General features: G+C 37.6%; 1 pseudogene across 1 annotated transcript in view; it reads left to right on the top strand.

Moving 5' to 3' along the window:
• LOC101708955 (olfactory receptor 6N2-like) overlaps nt 1–13,081 on the top strand; it is a 45,365-nt pseudogene extending 32,284 nt beyond the window's left edge. Inside the window, exon 3 of the transcript XR_015443030.1 lies at nt 11,741–13,081. The product of XR_015443030.1 is annotated as an olfactory receptor 6N2-like (transcript). The remainder of the gene's footprint in view (nt 1–11,740) is intronic.
• The last annotated feature ends 2,601 nt before the right edge of the window (nt 13,082–15,682 follow it).

Here is a 15,682-nt window from a genome sequence, read left to right as displayed (position 1 = left end):
TCCAGAAATCTGGAGGGCTGTGGGCACCAGGAATATCAAGTGACTCCAGCACCATCTGGCTGAGGTCCCAGAGTGAAGTGACTTGCTCAAGACCCCACAACAGGTCTAAGGGTCCAACTTTCACCCTGGCTGTATGGCTCTGTCAGTAACACTTCACTGCTACATCTCGAAGTAAAATATGGGAAAGAAAGAAGAAAGATAAAAAGTAAGTACAACAACAAATACAAAGACTGGAAAATAACAGAAACCAAACACAGAACCACCCTCTGATCCATCTTTTCCAAGAGCATGTGTCCTAGGTTGTAGCGAGGACTTGGGGAGTGTGCATGTGTTCAAGCTAAGGGAGCGGCCTAGGGAAGCTGGTGGATTGTGTGTGCACTGAAGATCCGACGTCAGCCCTACAACAAGTGGGAAGTAGCCCTGGAAAAGTGGGCTGCCTAGGTGTTCACTGGTAGAAGTTGTGTTGTTTGTGGCACTCAGGCCATGGCAAGTGTCCTTCTTAGGTTCGGGACCTTAATTACTGGACCTTTGGAATCCTTGAGTGTCAAAAAAGAGTCCTAGGGTCCAGCCACTCCCAGCCCAGAGGTAGGGGCTTCTGAGCCATCCTCCCACTGCTCCTGGTCCAGAGGAAGGGGCTTCCTGGCCACCATCCCTCCTGCCACTCCCAGCCCAGAGGAAAGGGCTTTTGGGCTGCCTTCTGTCCCACTGCTCCCAGCCCAGAGGAAGGGGCTTCTGAGCCACCGTCCCACTTCTCCTGGTCTAGGGGAAGGGGCTTCTGGGCCACCATCCCTACCGCCACTCCCCGCCCCTGTCCCACCTCTCCTAGCTCAGACGAGGTGAGCCCTGTGGGCACCAACAGCATGCCCCTGGCCCCCAGTAAAAATGAGAAAAAACATAAATAAGTCTCAAAACAGGACTTCCAGATCGCCTACAGCAACCACAAAGGGAAATGAGATGGAATGCTCTGATACTCAACCACCTGGGCCCACTGAACTGGCAACAAAAGGGGATCTGGAAAAAATGAAATCAGAAATAATTTCTCAGATAACAGGAGAAATTGTGCTCCTAATGCAAGACATGATTAATAAATCTAGAGAGGAGCTCAGGAACATGATGGAATCCCAACGTAGGAAACAAATAGAATCCATAAAACAGATGCAAATAGATTTCCAGGAGATGAAAAACTCTGTTGAAAGTCTATACAGCAGAATGAGCCAATGTGAGGAAAGAATTTCAGATATAGAAGATAAGAGTGCAATTAATGACCAGGAAAAGAAAAATTGCTTCAAAATTATAAGGGAACATGAGAAATCAATCCAGCAGCTACTAGACAACACAAAGAAGAATAACATAAGACTGATTGGAGTCAAAGAAGAAACAGGAGAGAGTGCAGATGACATAAAAAGACTCTTCACAAAAGTAATGGCAGAAAACTTCCCAAACAGGGGAAAAGAGCTTGACATACAGATAAGTGAGGCATATAGGACTCCAAATAGCCTTGATCAAAAAAAAAAAAAATCTACACATCGGCATATAATTGTTAAGATTCCAGAAACTCAACCAAAGACCAAAGTTCTACAAACAGTTAGAGAAAAGAAACAAATCACATACAAAAGAAAGCCCATCAGAATCACAGCAGACTTCTCAACACAAACCATCAAGGCAAGAAGAGCTTGGAATGATGTACTCCAAGCCCTGAACGAAAACAGCCTCCAACCCAGATTGATGCACCTTGCAAAACTATCTTTCAAAATGGATGGAGAAATGAGATACTTTCACGACAAAGAGCATCTTAGGAACTTCATGAATACCAGACCAGCACTCCAAAGAATTTTACACAATAGCCTAGGAACAGACATTGAGGATCAAAACCCCAGGAAGCAAAGCAGAATGAACCCATCTGGCATGACAAGAAATTAAATGTAAAGGGGGAGAACCCAACAAAAAGAAAAAGTCATGGCAATGACAAGTCAATACATTTCAGTTATAACCATCAATGTAAATGGTCTCAATTCACCAATCAAAAGAAATAGACTGGCAGAATGGGTCAAGAAGCAAAATCCAAGAATATGCTGAATACAAGAAACACATGTAGTGCAAAATGAAACTCACAGACTGAAAGTTAAAGGGTGGAAAACAATACTCCATTCCACGGGAGCCCGAAAAAAAGCAGGAATAGCTATCCTCTTTGCAGATCAAGTAGATTTCAAACCAACACTGATTAAGAGAGACAAAGAAGGACACTACATCCTTGTAAAGGGAAGAATCCAAGAGGAAGAGATGACAATCATAAATATCTATGCACCAAACACTAGTGCACCCAACTATATAAAACAAATACTAACGGACATGAAAAGTCATATATGCACTAATACAATTGTAGTGGGGGACCTCAACACCCCACTGTCACAAATAGATAGATCAACTAGACAAAAAATAAGTAATGAAATACTAGAACTCAATTGAACTCTTGAACAAATGAACTTAACAGATGTTTACAGAGTTTTCCACCCCACAAAATCAGAATACACATTCTTCTCAGCTGCACATGGGTCATTCTCCAAAATAGACCACATACTCACACATAGTACATGTTTAAGTAAATGCAAAGGAATTGAAGTTATCCCCTGTATATTATCAGACCATAGTGCGATGAAATTGGAGATCCATAGCAAAAGAAACTCAAAAAATTTCATAAACATGTGGAAATTGAACAACACACTTCTGAATAACCAGTGGGTCACAGAGAAAATTAAAGAAGAAATCAGACAGTTCCTTCAATTAAATGACAATGACAATACAACATATCGGAATCTATGGGACACAATGAAAGCAGTCTTACGAGGGAAATTCATAGCAGTGAATACACATATTAGGAAAACAGAACGAGCCCAATTAAACAACCTGATGCTGAACCTCAAGCTTCTAGAAAAAGAAGAGCAGGACAACCCCAAAGCCCATACAAGGGTGGAAATTATAAAGATCAGAGGAGAAATCAATTCAATGGAGACTAAGAGAATGATACAAAAAAATCAATGAAGCCAAGAGTTGGTCCTTCGAAAGAATCAACAAAATTGACAAACCCTTAGCCAACCTTGTCAGAAAAAGGAAAGAAAAGGCCCAAATCCATGGAATTAGGAATGAAAAGGGTGAAATTACAACAGACCCAGCAGAAATCCAGAGGATCATCAATACCTACTTCCAGAACCTATATGCCAATAAGATGGACAACACAGAAGAAATGGATAGATTCCTAGATACATATGAATTACCAAAGTTGAATGAAGAAGACCTAAAAATTCTAAACAACCCAACATCAACCAATGAAATTGAAAACATAATTAAAAACTTATCAACTAAGAAAAGCCCAGTCCCTGATGGCTTCACTGCTGAATCCTACAAGACATTTAGAGAGGAACTGCTGCCACTATTGTTTAAACTGCCACTACTGCCACTACTGTTTAAACTCTTCAATGAAATTGAAAGGGAAGCAATATTCCCAAATTCATTCCTGGAAGCAAACATCACCTTGATCCCCAAAGCAGAGAAAGACCCAACTGAAAAGGAGAACTATAGGCCAATCTCACTAATGAACATAGATGCAAAAATCCTTAATAAGATACTGGCAAATAGAATGCAGAAGATCATCAAGAAGATCATACACCCTGATCAAGTGGGATTCATCCTAGGGATGAAGGGCTGGTTCAACATATGCAAATCAATCAATGTAATACAGTATATCAATAGAGCCAAGGACAAAAACCATATTGTTATCTCCATAGATGCAGAAAAAGCATTTGACAAAATCCAACATGCATTTATGATAAAAACCCTACAAAAAATTGGAATAGATTGTCTCTACCTCAAACTGATAAAAGCCATCTCTGAAAAACCAACAACCAATATCATACTAAATGGTCAAAAACTGAAATCCTTCACACTAAAATCAGGAACAAGACAAGGATGTCCACTATCACCACTCTTGTTCAATATAGTTTTGGAAACATTAGCCACAGCAATTAGACAAGAGAAAGAAAGATAAGAAATGAAGAAGTCAAATTGTCATTATTTGCAGATGGCATGATACTCTATATAGAAGACCCCAAGAACTCCACCAAAAGTCTTCTAGACTTAATAGCCAAATTCAGTCAGGTAGCTGGTTACAAGGTCAACACACAAAAATCAATAGCTTTCCTCTACACAAATGACAGACTCACTGAGAGAGAAATAGGGCAAATAATTCCTTTCACAATCGCATCTAAAAAACTTAAATACCTAAGAATCAACCTAACAAAAGAAATCAAAACCTCTTCTCTGAAAACTATAGCACTCTGGAAAAAGATATCAGAAAATGGAGAGACATCCCCTGCTCCTGGGTAGGAAGGATTAATATAGTGAAAAAGGCCATACTTCCAAAACTGCTATATAAATTCAATGCAATTCCAATTGAGATCCCAGCAGCATACTTCATAGACCTTGAGAAAACAATCCAAAAGTTCATTTGAAATGAGAAGAGACCCAGAATAGCAAAAGCAATTCTAGGTAACAGAGACTTAGCAGGGGGTATCACAATCCCCAACTTGCAACTATACTACAAAGCTACTGTGATAAAACAGCATGGTACTGGCAAAGAAACAGACCTGAGGACCAGTGGAACAGATTAGAAGATGCAGAAACAATGCCAGACACACTCAGCCATCTCATCTTCAATAAAGGAGCCAAACACCCTCACTGGAGGAAAGATAGCCTCTTTAATAAATGGTGCTGGAAAAATTGGGTTTCAATTTGTCAAAGATTAAAACTAGAACTATATCTCTCACCATGCACTAAACTAAAATCAAAATGGATTAAAGATCTAAATATTAAAATAGAAATGCTGAAAAGTTTTAACAGAGGTTAGGTAGAACTCTTGAAGATATCGGTGTAGGAAAAGATTTTATGAACAAAACCTCAGTTGCCCATGAACTAGCCCAAACCATCAACAAGTGGGATCTCTTCTTATTAAAAGGCTTCTGCACAGTAAGAGAAACCACCAGCAGTGTGAAGAGACAACCCACAATGTGGGAAAAAATCTTCACCTGCTCTTCCTCAGACAAAGGTCTACTATCTCGAATCTATAAAGAACTTAAAAAGATCAGACCTCCCAAATTTAAAGACCGAGTCCGAAAATGGGCATCTGAAATGAACAGGCATTTCTCAGACAAAGAAGTAGAAATAGCAAATAAATACGTGAAAAAATGTTCAACATCACTGGTCATTTGAGAGATGCAAATGAAAACAATGCTGAGATTCCACCTCACTTCAGAAAGAATGGCTGCTATCATGAAATCAACCAATAACAAATGCTGGCAGGGCTGTGGGGAAATAGGAACACCGGTCCACTGCTGGTGGGAGTGTAGACTGGTGCAAGCACTGTGGAAATCAGTATGGAGATACTTCAAAGAACTAGGACTGAAAGTCCCATTTGACCCCGCCATTCCACTGCTGGGGATCTTCCCCAAAGAATTAAAAGAATCTTACCACAGTGATATATGTGCACCCATGTTCATAGCAGTGCAGTTTGTAATAGCTAAAACTTGGGAACAGCCCAAATGCCCATCAACTGGAGACTGGATAAAGAAAATGTCATTTTTAAAAAATGAAATGGAGTACTACTCAGCTATAAAAAATGAGATATTAGAGACATTTATAGCTAAGTGGATGCACATTGAGGCGATACTCTTAAGTGAAATAAACAGGGCACACATATATAAATACCAAATAGTTTCTCTGGTGTGAGAATCTGAAAGTGTAAATCAGGACTAAAATGTATAATAGGTCATGTGAAATAGGAAGAAAAGAGGCAAAGGGGAAGGAAGTGGGAAGCGTAGGGGAAAGGACAGAAGAGAATGGAATTAATATGAGAAAATGGAAAAATAGGAACAATATCTTTGTAAATAGGGAGGAATGGAGGGGTTGAAGGGAGGGCTGGGCAAGGGTGAAAAATAAGAACCAAGAGAGGTTATGTAAAGGTACAAATTTCCAATGATGAATGTCATTATATTGTATACCTAAAATGTACCAATGATTAGAATGAATAATTGATAATGTAAAATAGGAAGAAAAGGTCCAAAGGGGTAGGGGTAGTGGGAGGGGCAGGGGAAAGGAAAGAAGGGAAAGGAAAAATGATGAGAAATGGAAAAAATTTAAATAAAGTCTTTGTAAATTGGGAAGGATGGAGGGGGTGAAGGGAGGGCTAGGAATGGGCAAAAAATAAGAACCAAGATGCATCATGTAAAGGTACAAGCTCCCAAAGAGAAATGTAATTGTGTTGTGTACCTAAAATGTACCAATAAAAGAATTTAAGAAAAAAATAATAAATGGTGAGATAGATCACCATCCCCTAGTAGATGGGGAAATAAATTCAGAAAATAATCTCATCTCTCAAAATAGGTTTATTTATGAAGTAAAACCTGAGTGAAAATTCTAAGTGTGGTGTTTGTAAAAGTTTGACAATCTTTTTCTGAAGTCTGATATATACATTATATTTAAGAAGATAAAAAAACGTGGCATATGGTGGTGATGTGAGTTTCCACTAGGTGTCAAGAGAGCAACTTATCGAATAATTTGTTACACTTAGTGAACTACAAGGTTAACAGCAGTAGAAAAATTATGAACTGAACTGGGGTTTATATGGTAAAAGAAAACTTTGATTTTGAATCTTTTTACAAAATGGCTGTTCAGAAAGAGAAGAAAATGGGCTATATGTGAGGGTATCAAATATATATGAAAAACTTAGTCATACAAAGGATTAAATTCATGAGGAAGAGCTTATGCTGTATAAACAATTCAATATTAGGTTAACCATAAAAAATGGCAGAAACATTTTAAATTTTTTCAAGATTTCTAGAATGTTAATCAGAAGGGAGAAAGTAAAAATGTAAATTTCACTTTAAAAAATAAAAACCAGCTGGGGATTTAGCTCAGTGCTTCTGGCGCCTGCCTCTCAAGCGCAAGGACCCAAGATCGATCCCCAGTACAAAAAAACCCACTTTTGAATATGTATAATTCAAACAAGGAATAAACTACTTTTAGATATGTCTGAAATAATTAACCACAAATACGATATTTGAACCACTCTTAAACTTTTATGCTGAACATGCTTCGTGACATCCTAAGGTCTACTAACTGATACATTACAACTCATGACAAACATAAAATTAATGGCAAAACTGTCCTGAATCCTTTGCCTTGAATATATAGGAACAAAAAAGATGAATTCTGCTGATAGGACAGACTGCCATGCAGAGGTTGCATTCTCTGTATCTGATAGCTTCATTTCAATATGGTCATTATGCACGACTGTCCAGTTTACATTGTTTCATATAATTATATTATCATATGCATCTCCTTTTAACAATGATCAAGAAAAGTGCAAAGCTTTCTGACAAAAACTGAAGGCTGCATGTACTTTAAATGTTTCTTTCAATTATTGTTTATTTTGCTGAATCAATCGTGATACAGGGCTCTGAAGGTGCACGTTGAACAATTTCATTGAAGCCCAAAGAAGAGAAAACTTGAACAAGAATATATATTATCTATTTATACACTTAGGATGTTTGGCTGGTTGAATACTTTCTGGTAGAAAGAAATCTTCTCAGGAATCATCAAATGGAATGATTTTCAAAAAGTAGAATGAGAGATAATTTACTCAAAATAAACTGTGTGTGTGTTTGTGAATGTGAGTATATGCATGCAGGGGGGCAGCTGAACTACAATCCTGGATCCAACTATGGTTTATAGACCAGATAGGATCTGCAGTCTGGATTTGAGGAGGTATTATGTAATTTAAGTGTAATACTATATGTGTATATATATACACATGTATATATCGTGTATACACATATACACATACATATATACATATATATGTACATATATGTACATGCATATATACATATATGTACATATATGTACATGCATATATACATATATACATATATAACACTATATATATAACAGGATATACATATCCTATTAATCTATTAATATGTACAAATTTTTTATTGTGCTAGATAAAATGTTTAATTTAAATAAAAATAGAAAAATAGAAAATATGAAAAGATAACAGATCTGCATTCTATTTTATAAATAACATTGTATCAGAATGCACTCATATCTATTCTCTTACCAACTGTCAATGGCCATACTTGTGCTATGAGGGGAGAGCTGAGTAGTTAGTCGTGACAGTCTGTGGGTCTTGCAAATGTTGAATGTTTACTGTTTTGTCCTTGCAGGAAAGTTTGCCCACTCATACTCTAAAGTATTACATTATATTGTGTCATATAGATTGATAAACTTTGTACTGACTAAATTATAACCTCCTATGGGTTGTAGTCTCATGACAAATTAGTAAGTGGTCACATACCAATTTTGCGATGCTTTCCAACTGGGCATCTCTGCACTGGTGACTGAATACTGAGAGAGTACCCTGAAATATTTCACATCATGCCTAAGTTATTACCACTGATTGTTACTTTTCATTTCATTCTGCATTCATGCCAGTTCTGTATCCTTTATACACTTTGGGAGGAAGAGAATAAAATGTATCTTAGATGAGAGCATTGGTATGAAAGTTTCCAGTTGGATGAATACCTTTCTAAAGAATACTTATTTCAGGGCCGGGGATTTAGCTCAGTGGTTTCGCCGCCTACTGCACAAGTACAAGGACCCGAGTTTGATCCCTGGTACCAAAAAAAAAAAAAAAAAAAAGAATACTTGTTTCATAACTTTGAAGAAAGTAATCTAAAGGTGTTTCAGAGTGGTCTCTACTCATTCAATGGTGACTCCCCAAAGTTTTACTAATATCATACATAGGAGGCTAAAATCATACTCCTGAAGTGCGTAGTTCACATAAAGTGAGTGGAATGAGAAAAGGGGAGATGACAGATTCAAAATCTGAATATCTTAAGGCACTGGGCAAACAGGCTGAATGGCACAAGATAAGCTATAATGGAAGGAAAAAATGGTGTTGTGTTTGAGTATCAAATGAAAAAAGAGTAAATCCAATGCCCATAATGAAATCCTCTGAATAAGTATAGATGAAAACAAAATGTTTACATTCATTTATTAAGTGTATGAATGCCTTCCTTGTGCCAGATACTACATAAGACAAATGGACATACCATTGAACAAATGAATACAAAACAAACAATGATGGTATCTACCCTCAAAAATCCATCGGAAAGATATTGAATGAATGAGCAGAAATGGGATGAATTCAGAAATGTGAAGTGGTATGGAAACCTATAACTGGAGAATTGGTGCTAACCTGGGTGTAAATGTTACATTAGCACATTCAAAAGAAAATATCTTCCTGTCTATTGGTTCAAAAAATCTCCACCTCTCAAGGAAAACTTCTCCAACTGAATATGAACAGATGCAGTATAGTCTTTCCACTTCATGTGATCTGCTTGCTGAAGTTTTATAGTTACCTCCTTGCTTTAAATTTAATTTAGCATCTTCCTTATCCCCACCTCTGTCACCGAAAAACAAAAGTACTTTTGGATCTATGAGTAATTCAAATACTTTACTTCTAATAGTCTTATTGTATGCTTTCTCTGGACTCCATATCTATTCACGTGCACACAAAGAGATAGTAAGTATTCAGCTGACATGAAAGCTCAGATGCTAAACCTAGGATTTTTGATGACAAGATGCAGTGCATGGAATATAAATAAAAGTAATCATGAAAAATATATTAGCCTCATCAGAATTCCAATTTTAAAATAATGGTTTTGTTATGGAGGAAGAAATGATACCAATCCTGTTCATGGAGACTTAGAACACTGCACTGAGCACTGTGTTTTAGCTATTTGGTTAGGGAATGATTGGAACAATGAATAAATGATGGTGGATACCATGAAAGTGGAGTAAGTAGTAAGAATATGAAGATGGAAATCATCAACACAAAAGCAAAAATGGTACTCTTGTGGATTATGTTCATGGGGCAGTGAAGTTAGCAGTGATAGATGAGAAATATTTCAAGGAGAATTTTTTTTTATTAAATTCTTTTATTGGCACATTGTAGGTATACAACACAATTACATTTCTCATTGGGAATTGTACCTTTACATAATGCATCTTGGTTCTTATTTTTTCCCCATTACAAGGAGAATTTTTAAGATGATTTCTACTTCTGGGTTTCCAATATGTCATTCTTTATGCATGCTTATGAATATGCAAATTGCATTGTCTTTTTTTCTACTGGAAACCAGATGGACTCTACCACTGAGCTTCATCTGTAGCTCTTTTTATTTTCCTTATTTTGAAACAGGGTCTCACTAAATTTCCTTGGCTGGGCTGGAGTTTATGATCCTTCCTCAGTCCCCAAGGTACTAGGATTAAAAACATGCACCATGAAGCTGAGTTGCATCATCGTGTTAAAAGATGAATTTGATAATTGTAAAATTTCTAGTGGTTCAGAGGAGACAATGTCCCTAGGGTTAGATTCAAGAACCCAAAAGTAAAGTTTGCAAAGTTGAGCAAAATTGTTTACAAACAACACTGTTTCATTTTTCCCTTTGCTCAACTTCCTACCCCAGAGGGACCCACACTGAGAGCTAGTCTTAGCAACTCCAGGGAACATGTATCAAGGAGCCCCTGGGAGACCTACATTTCCAGAAACATGAAATATAGCTAGGAAAGTATCTTGGGGAAGAAAGAATCCCATGGAGGATGAACAAGTTTCATTGCCACCAGAGACAGGTACTAGGCAGGCATGGTAAAGAAAAGAAGAGAACTAGGAGGTGGGGTTGAGCTTCCTGGAGTGAGGTCGATTAGGGTATAGAAATAAAAACATCAGAAAGGGCTAACCTGACAAATGTCTTTCAAAGACTTTGGAGAATCAGAGACTAAGAGCCTTATAAGGGGCTTTAAAAACACCCAGTTAAACTTTTCATTTTACAGAAGAGGGAGTTGAGGTAAAGACTCAATGTTCATTTTGAGTTTAAGGCAGAACAAGCTTACAAAGCCAGTTTCCAAATTAACCTTTGTTATACTACAGCCCTTCCTGATCTAGAAAAGATGGACCTTACCTCAATCAGTCTCCCCTCTCCCAAAACCTATTAGAATTACTGATGCCTGACTGCTTCAGGATCCTTATAAAAATGCACCCAATCTGCTTATTAATTATTCATCCAGTTTGGGCTTTGAAAGATGGTAGCAGCATACCCCAATTCTCTCTTCCTCTTTCAGGCAATAAAGGGAACATTGATGAGTTCCAGAGAAACTCATTGAAGAAATCTTAGAAGTCATTTTGTAGAAAGCATTTGTCTCCTTTCTAACTATTTTGCATAGCTGGTTTTTGAATAAGAATATAGGGTATGGGTTGATATTTTAAGGTGTCATGGAGTATTTCATTTGGGAATATAGGAGAAGGAGCAAAAGAATTTTCCTGATTTAGGATTCCTGGCAAGGGATGTGGGAGAAACTCCCAGGGCATAACACACTGGTAATATGCAGTAGAACAAGTGCCTCTTTGTGAAGCAAGGAATCTTAACTCCCCTCCAACTCTGTCAGAGCATTATTGAGCAAATCTTTTCTGACTTCTAGTATTCAGTTCCTCTTTATCAATGAGAAGGGGGTTGACTTGATAATCTATACTTCTTTCTCTGGTTGTGTATTCTGTTCTTTGGGTTTTACAGGAACTTCTAAAGAATCTTAAACTTGTTCATCTTTTTCTTTTTCCATTCATCCCTAGGAATCATGGATCATGTCAACCACACCTGGATCCAGATATTCATCCTTGCTGGTTTTATTACCTCTGGGACCGTATGATCTCTTGCCTTCTTGAGGACCCTGTGCATCTATCTCCTTGCCCTTGTGGGGCATTTGTTCATCATCATCCTGGTTAAGACAGATTCTGGGCTCTCCACACCCATGTACTTCTTTATCAGTGTTCTGTCTTTTCTAGAGCTCTGGTATGTCAGCACCACAGTGCCCACCCTGCTGCACACCTGGCTCCATTGGAATTTATCCATCTCATCAATCATGTGCTTCACACAGCTGTATGTCTTCCACTCCCTGGGCATGAGTGAGTGCTATCTGTTGTATGTCATGGCACCGGACCGCTACCTTGCCATCTGTCACCCACTCCACTACCATGCTCTCATGAACAGACAGGTACAGCAATGGTTATCAGGGGCCACCTGGATGGATGGCTTCTCAGCTGCACTTGTGCCAGCCAGCCTCACTGCTACTCTGCCCTACTGCTTGAGAGAGGTAGCCCATTACTTCTGTGACCTGGATCCCCTAATGCATTTGTCTTGTGTGGACACAGGCTGGCATGCTCAGGTATATATTGTGGTGATTGGCTTGATCAACACCTGCAATCTTGTTATCATTTTAGGGCTCTATGGAGGCATCTCGAAAGCTGTGCTGAAGCTGCCCTCATCTGTCAGTCGTGCCAAGGCCTTCTCTACTTGTTCCTCCAATATAACTGTAGTAATGTTATTCTTTGGTTCTATTTTCATTGTGTATGTGGGCCTACCTGTGGTCCATGCTGAGGGCAGAGACAGGCTTATGTCCTTGGTGTACACATTTCTTACTCCTTTTCTCAACCCAATTATTTATACCCTTCGCAACAGGGAGGTAAAAGAGGCTGTTAAAAGAACTACCCAAAGGATTAGTGGTATGCTGAACAAACCCTGAGATTGTGTGCTATCACAGTCTCTCCACTTGGTAATTGTAGGTCTTAGGCAATTAGTCAAGAAAATTGTGGTTAGTCAATCAATCAAACCATATGTAAACTATAAAATTAAAATGGGGTACTTTGTAGATTAGGAGAAATTCTGTAATATAGAGCAAAGAGAAATATCATCCCTGAATCTATTAACATGGGAAAAAGATCACATAATTTAAGAAATAACAAAGCAAAAAATAGACTGATGTACAAATTTTTAGGTAGACTTATAACTTGGGGAGTGATTCAGTGGTGTTGACAGAATTTGAGGAAACAATATTGGCCATGGTGTTTTGATCCAGAAAGATTCTTGGAGAAAGATCAAGCAGGTAGTAAATGAAATACCTAAGGAAAATTCTAAGGAACACTTGAGTAAATGTCCAAGTGTGGACTAATGATCCATGACAGGTGGAACCTCAAGTGTGTAGAGATGAGTTTTCATGAGGGATCCTGCAGTGCAGTGCACATGTGTAGCTGGAGTGTTGAATTTACTCTCTAATAGGCAAGAGCAGGAGATTGGAAATGAACATGCCTTGTGAACTGACTGCCTAGATTGAATTATAGCAACTCATTCTTCACTTTGAATTTGAAATAAACAGTCCATCATCATGGATGGAGTCTCCTGTGTGCAAAACTAGTTCTGGTAAGCAAGACAAGATATAAAATTTAGGCACATTTTCTATTTCAAAGCACTTAAATATTTTTTCCATTCTCTTCTCTGTTATTCTGCTTCTCTTATATCAAACAATAAGCAACACTTGCAACATATTGTCTAACACCAAGAAATAGACTTTTAAATTTTGTTCTGTGTATTTGCAGTAGTAAGAGATCCTGAAAATTTGGAAAGAATATAAAGATTGACAAAAATGAACAAGAGAAACAAAAGTACATCTCGCAGAAACTTACTCTGATATTTTCTCAAAGCCTCAAACCTTTCCCTGAGCCTAATAACCTGAGTGTGTACCTGCTACTTCTCCATAGGTTCTCTTCAGAGAAGCCCCAAAACTATAGGATTCTCCTCAGAAATTCTCTGTCTCAGAATAGCGTGGCAACAGCTCTATGAGAAACAAAGTGAAAATTTACTTTTGAGGCAGAAATCCCTTCAAGAGCCCTTTAAATTTTTTTAAGTGCTAGGGTGATTGTGTTTTGTGTATCTTATTTTTAATTTTTTAATTTTTTGAGAGTAGGAAAAATTTATTGAAAGACAGCTATTGTCTAAGAAAGTCAGAAAGGGGACCGAAAGTGGGTTGCCCCTTATTTTTTAATAAAGATTTTGAAATGCTTTCTAATGGCATGGTGTTTATTTTAACTGATTTTAAAGAGGGTGTGCTCAGTGTAATCTGTGGAGGTGACATACATTATTTTGGGTCACCTTCTTTTTTTTTGTTTTTTTTTTTTTGGTACCAGGGATCAAACTTGGGTCCTTGCACTTGCAAGGCAAGTGATGGAACCACTGAGATAAATCCCTGGCCCATTGGGTCACCTTCTTAATTTAATAATCCTGATGAATATCATGAATATTTTCAAAGGTCAAGGTGCTAAATGTGCAAAGCTGTCTGATTTTAGGTTTTTGTATGATAATATAGTTTTAAGTAAATTTTCTCTAACCATCAAGCTGAGATCAGGACTGCATTCTCTTCTTCTGACATTTGATGTGTCCTGAGTGAAAAGAAACTAAGTTTAATATCATTAAATGACAAAAAATTAATCTTGTGGGAGAGAAACAATAAGACTAGGAATCGAACCTGTGATTCTTTTCCTTCCCAAGTCATGGCAATTTTCCCTTTGTGGTGAGAAGAGGCTAGTTTCAACTTTCAGGATCTACCAAGGCACAACTTTTGAAGACTTCCTTTGAGTAAACATCATTTACAGAGAGAAAAATTCCAAAAAGAAAACAATGAATCACTGAACTTTGACCTAAGCAACATCAAACACCTCATCCGGCAAAAGCCCATCTGTCTTTCCAGAAGAGAAAATTAAGTCAATAGTTAGGAAATAACTTGAAAGGTTACCAAGAAAGGACTTGGCTCCATACTTCACAGAGTCATCCCATAGTCCCATCTAATTCCATGATGCCCGATTACAAGGATATCCAAATGCTTAAATACTATATGTCCATTTTCTCATGAAATCTTCCACAGCAGAAAAATGAATAAATGTCTTTCCCAGATCACATTGTAAGCAAACTGAGCACAATTCAAAATTTTTAATTCTACTGAGAAAAAGGAGGGAAGAACATTATATTTTAAAACTAGAGGGTCTTATCATACTGACAGAGTCCTTATCCTCCATAAAATTCCTGGTATTTGTGGAGTTTCAGGACTCACATGAATCCAAGATTCAGGTCACTTCTGATATTTCACTGATTGACCTTTTACTTAAGGCAGGATAGTAATAGAAAATTCTTTTAATCATAACTCGTATAAGCTGCAGAGTGAATCTTGGAGAGCTAATTTGTTATAAATAAAGGTCTAAAAACAATGTCAATGTTTAATATGCCATTGATTCAATTCTGGGTTTGTGAAAAAGTTGCAAAATCTTTTTAAGGTTTTTCCAAACATGGGGACCTTGATTTGTTTTGGGATATATATATTATTTGGAATCTTCTCATGTAAATCTTAATCATAGGTAAATATTTTTATTTTAATGAGAATGTGCATCCCAGATCCACTGATAGAGATTTGCAGAGCAATCTATGTTATATTAGACTTCAAAATGATTTGTATGCAAGTTAAAACCTAATAACCACTGACCTAACCTGATTTGGAGCTTGGGAAAAGGAACAGGACACACATAGCTCAGCACTAAGTTTGGTTCTTTCCCTCTGGGCTGCTGGCTTCTGTGAATTTTAGTTACTCTGTCATGCAGTTTTCCAGTGCTACATCATGATCAGGTTAGACAACCATAAGGTAAATGAATGCCCTGTTATAGTTTAAATATGAAATGTCCCTGACAGCTCAT

The sequence above is a fragment of the Heterocephalus glaber genome, unplaced genomic scaffold (assembly GCF_053883595.1).
Source record: "Heterocephalus glaber isolate CG9 unplaced genomic scaffold, H.glaber_assembly_v1.0 deba00001561, whole genome shotgun sequence".
Lineage (NCBI taxonomy): Eukaryota > Metazoa > Chordata > Mammalia > Rodentia > Bathyergidae > Heterocephalus > Heterocephalus glaber.
Note: the sequence above shows the minus strand (reverse complement) of the source record. Positions and strands in the feature narration are given on the sequence as shown.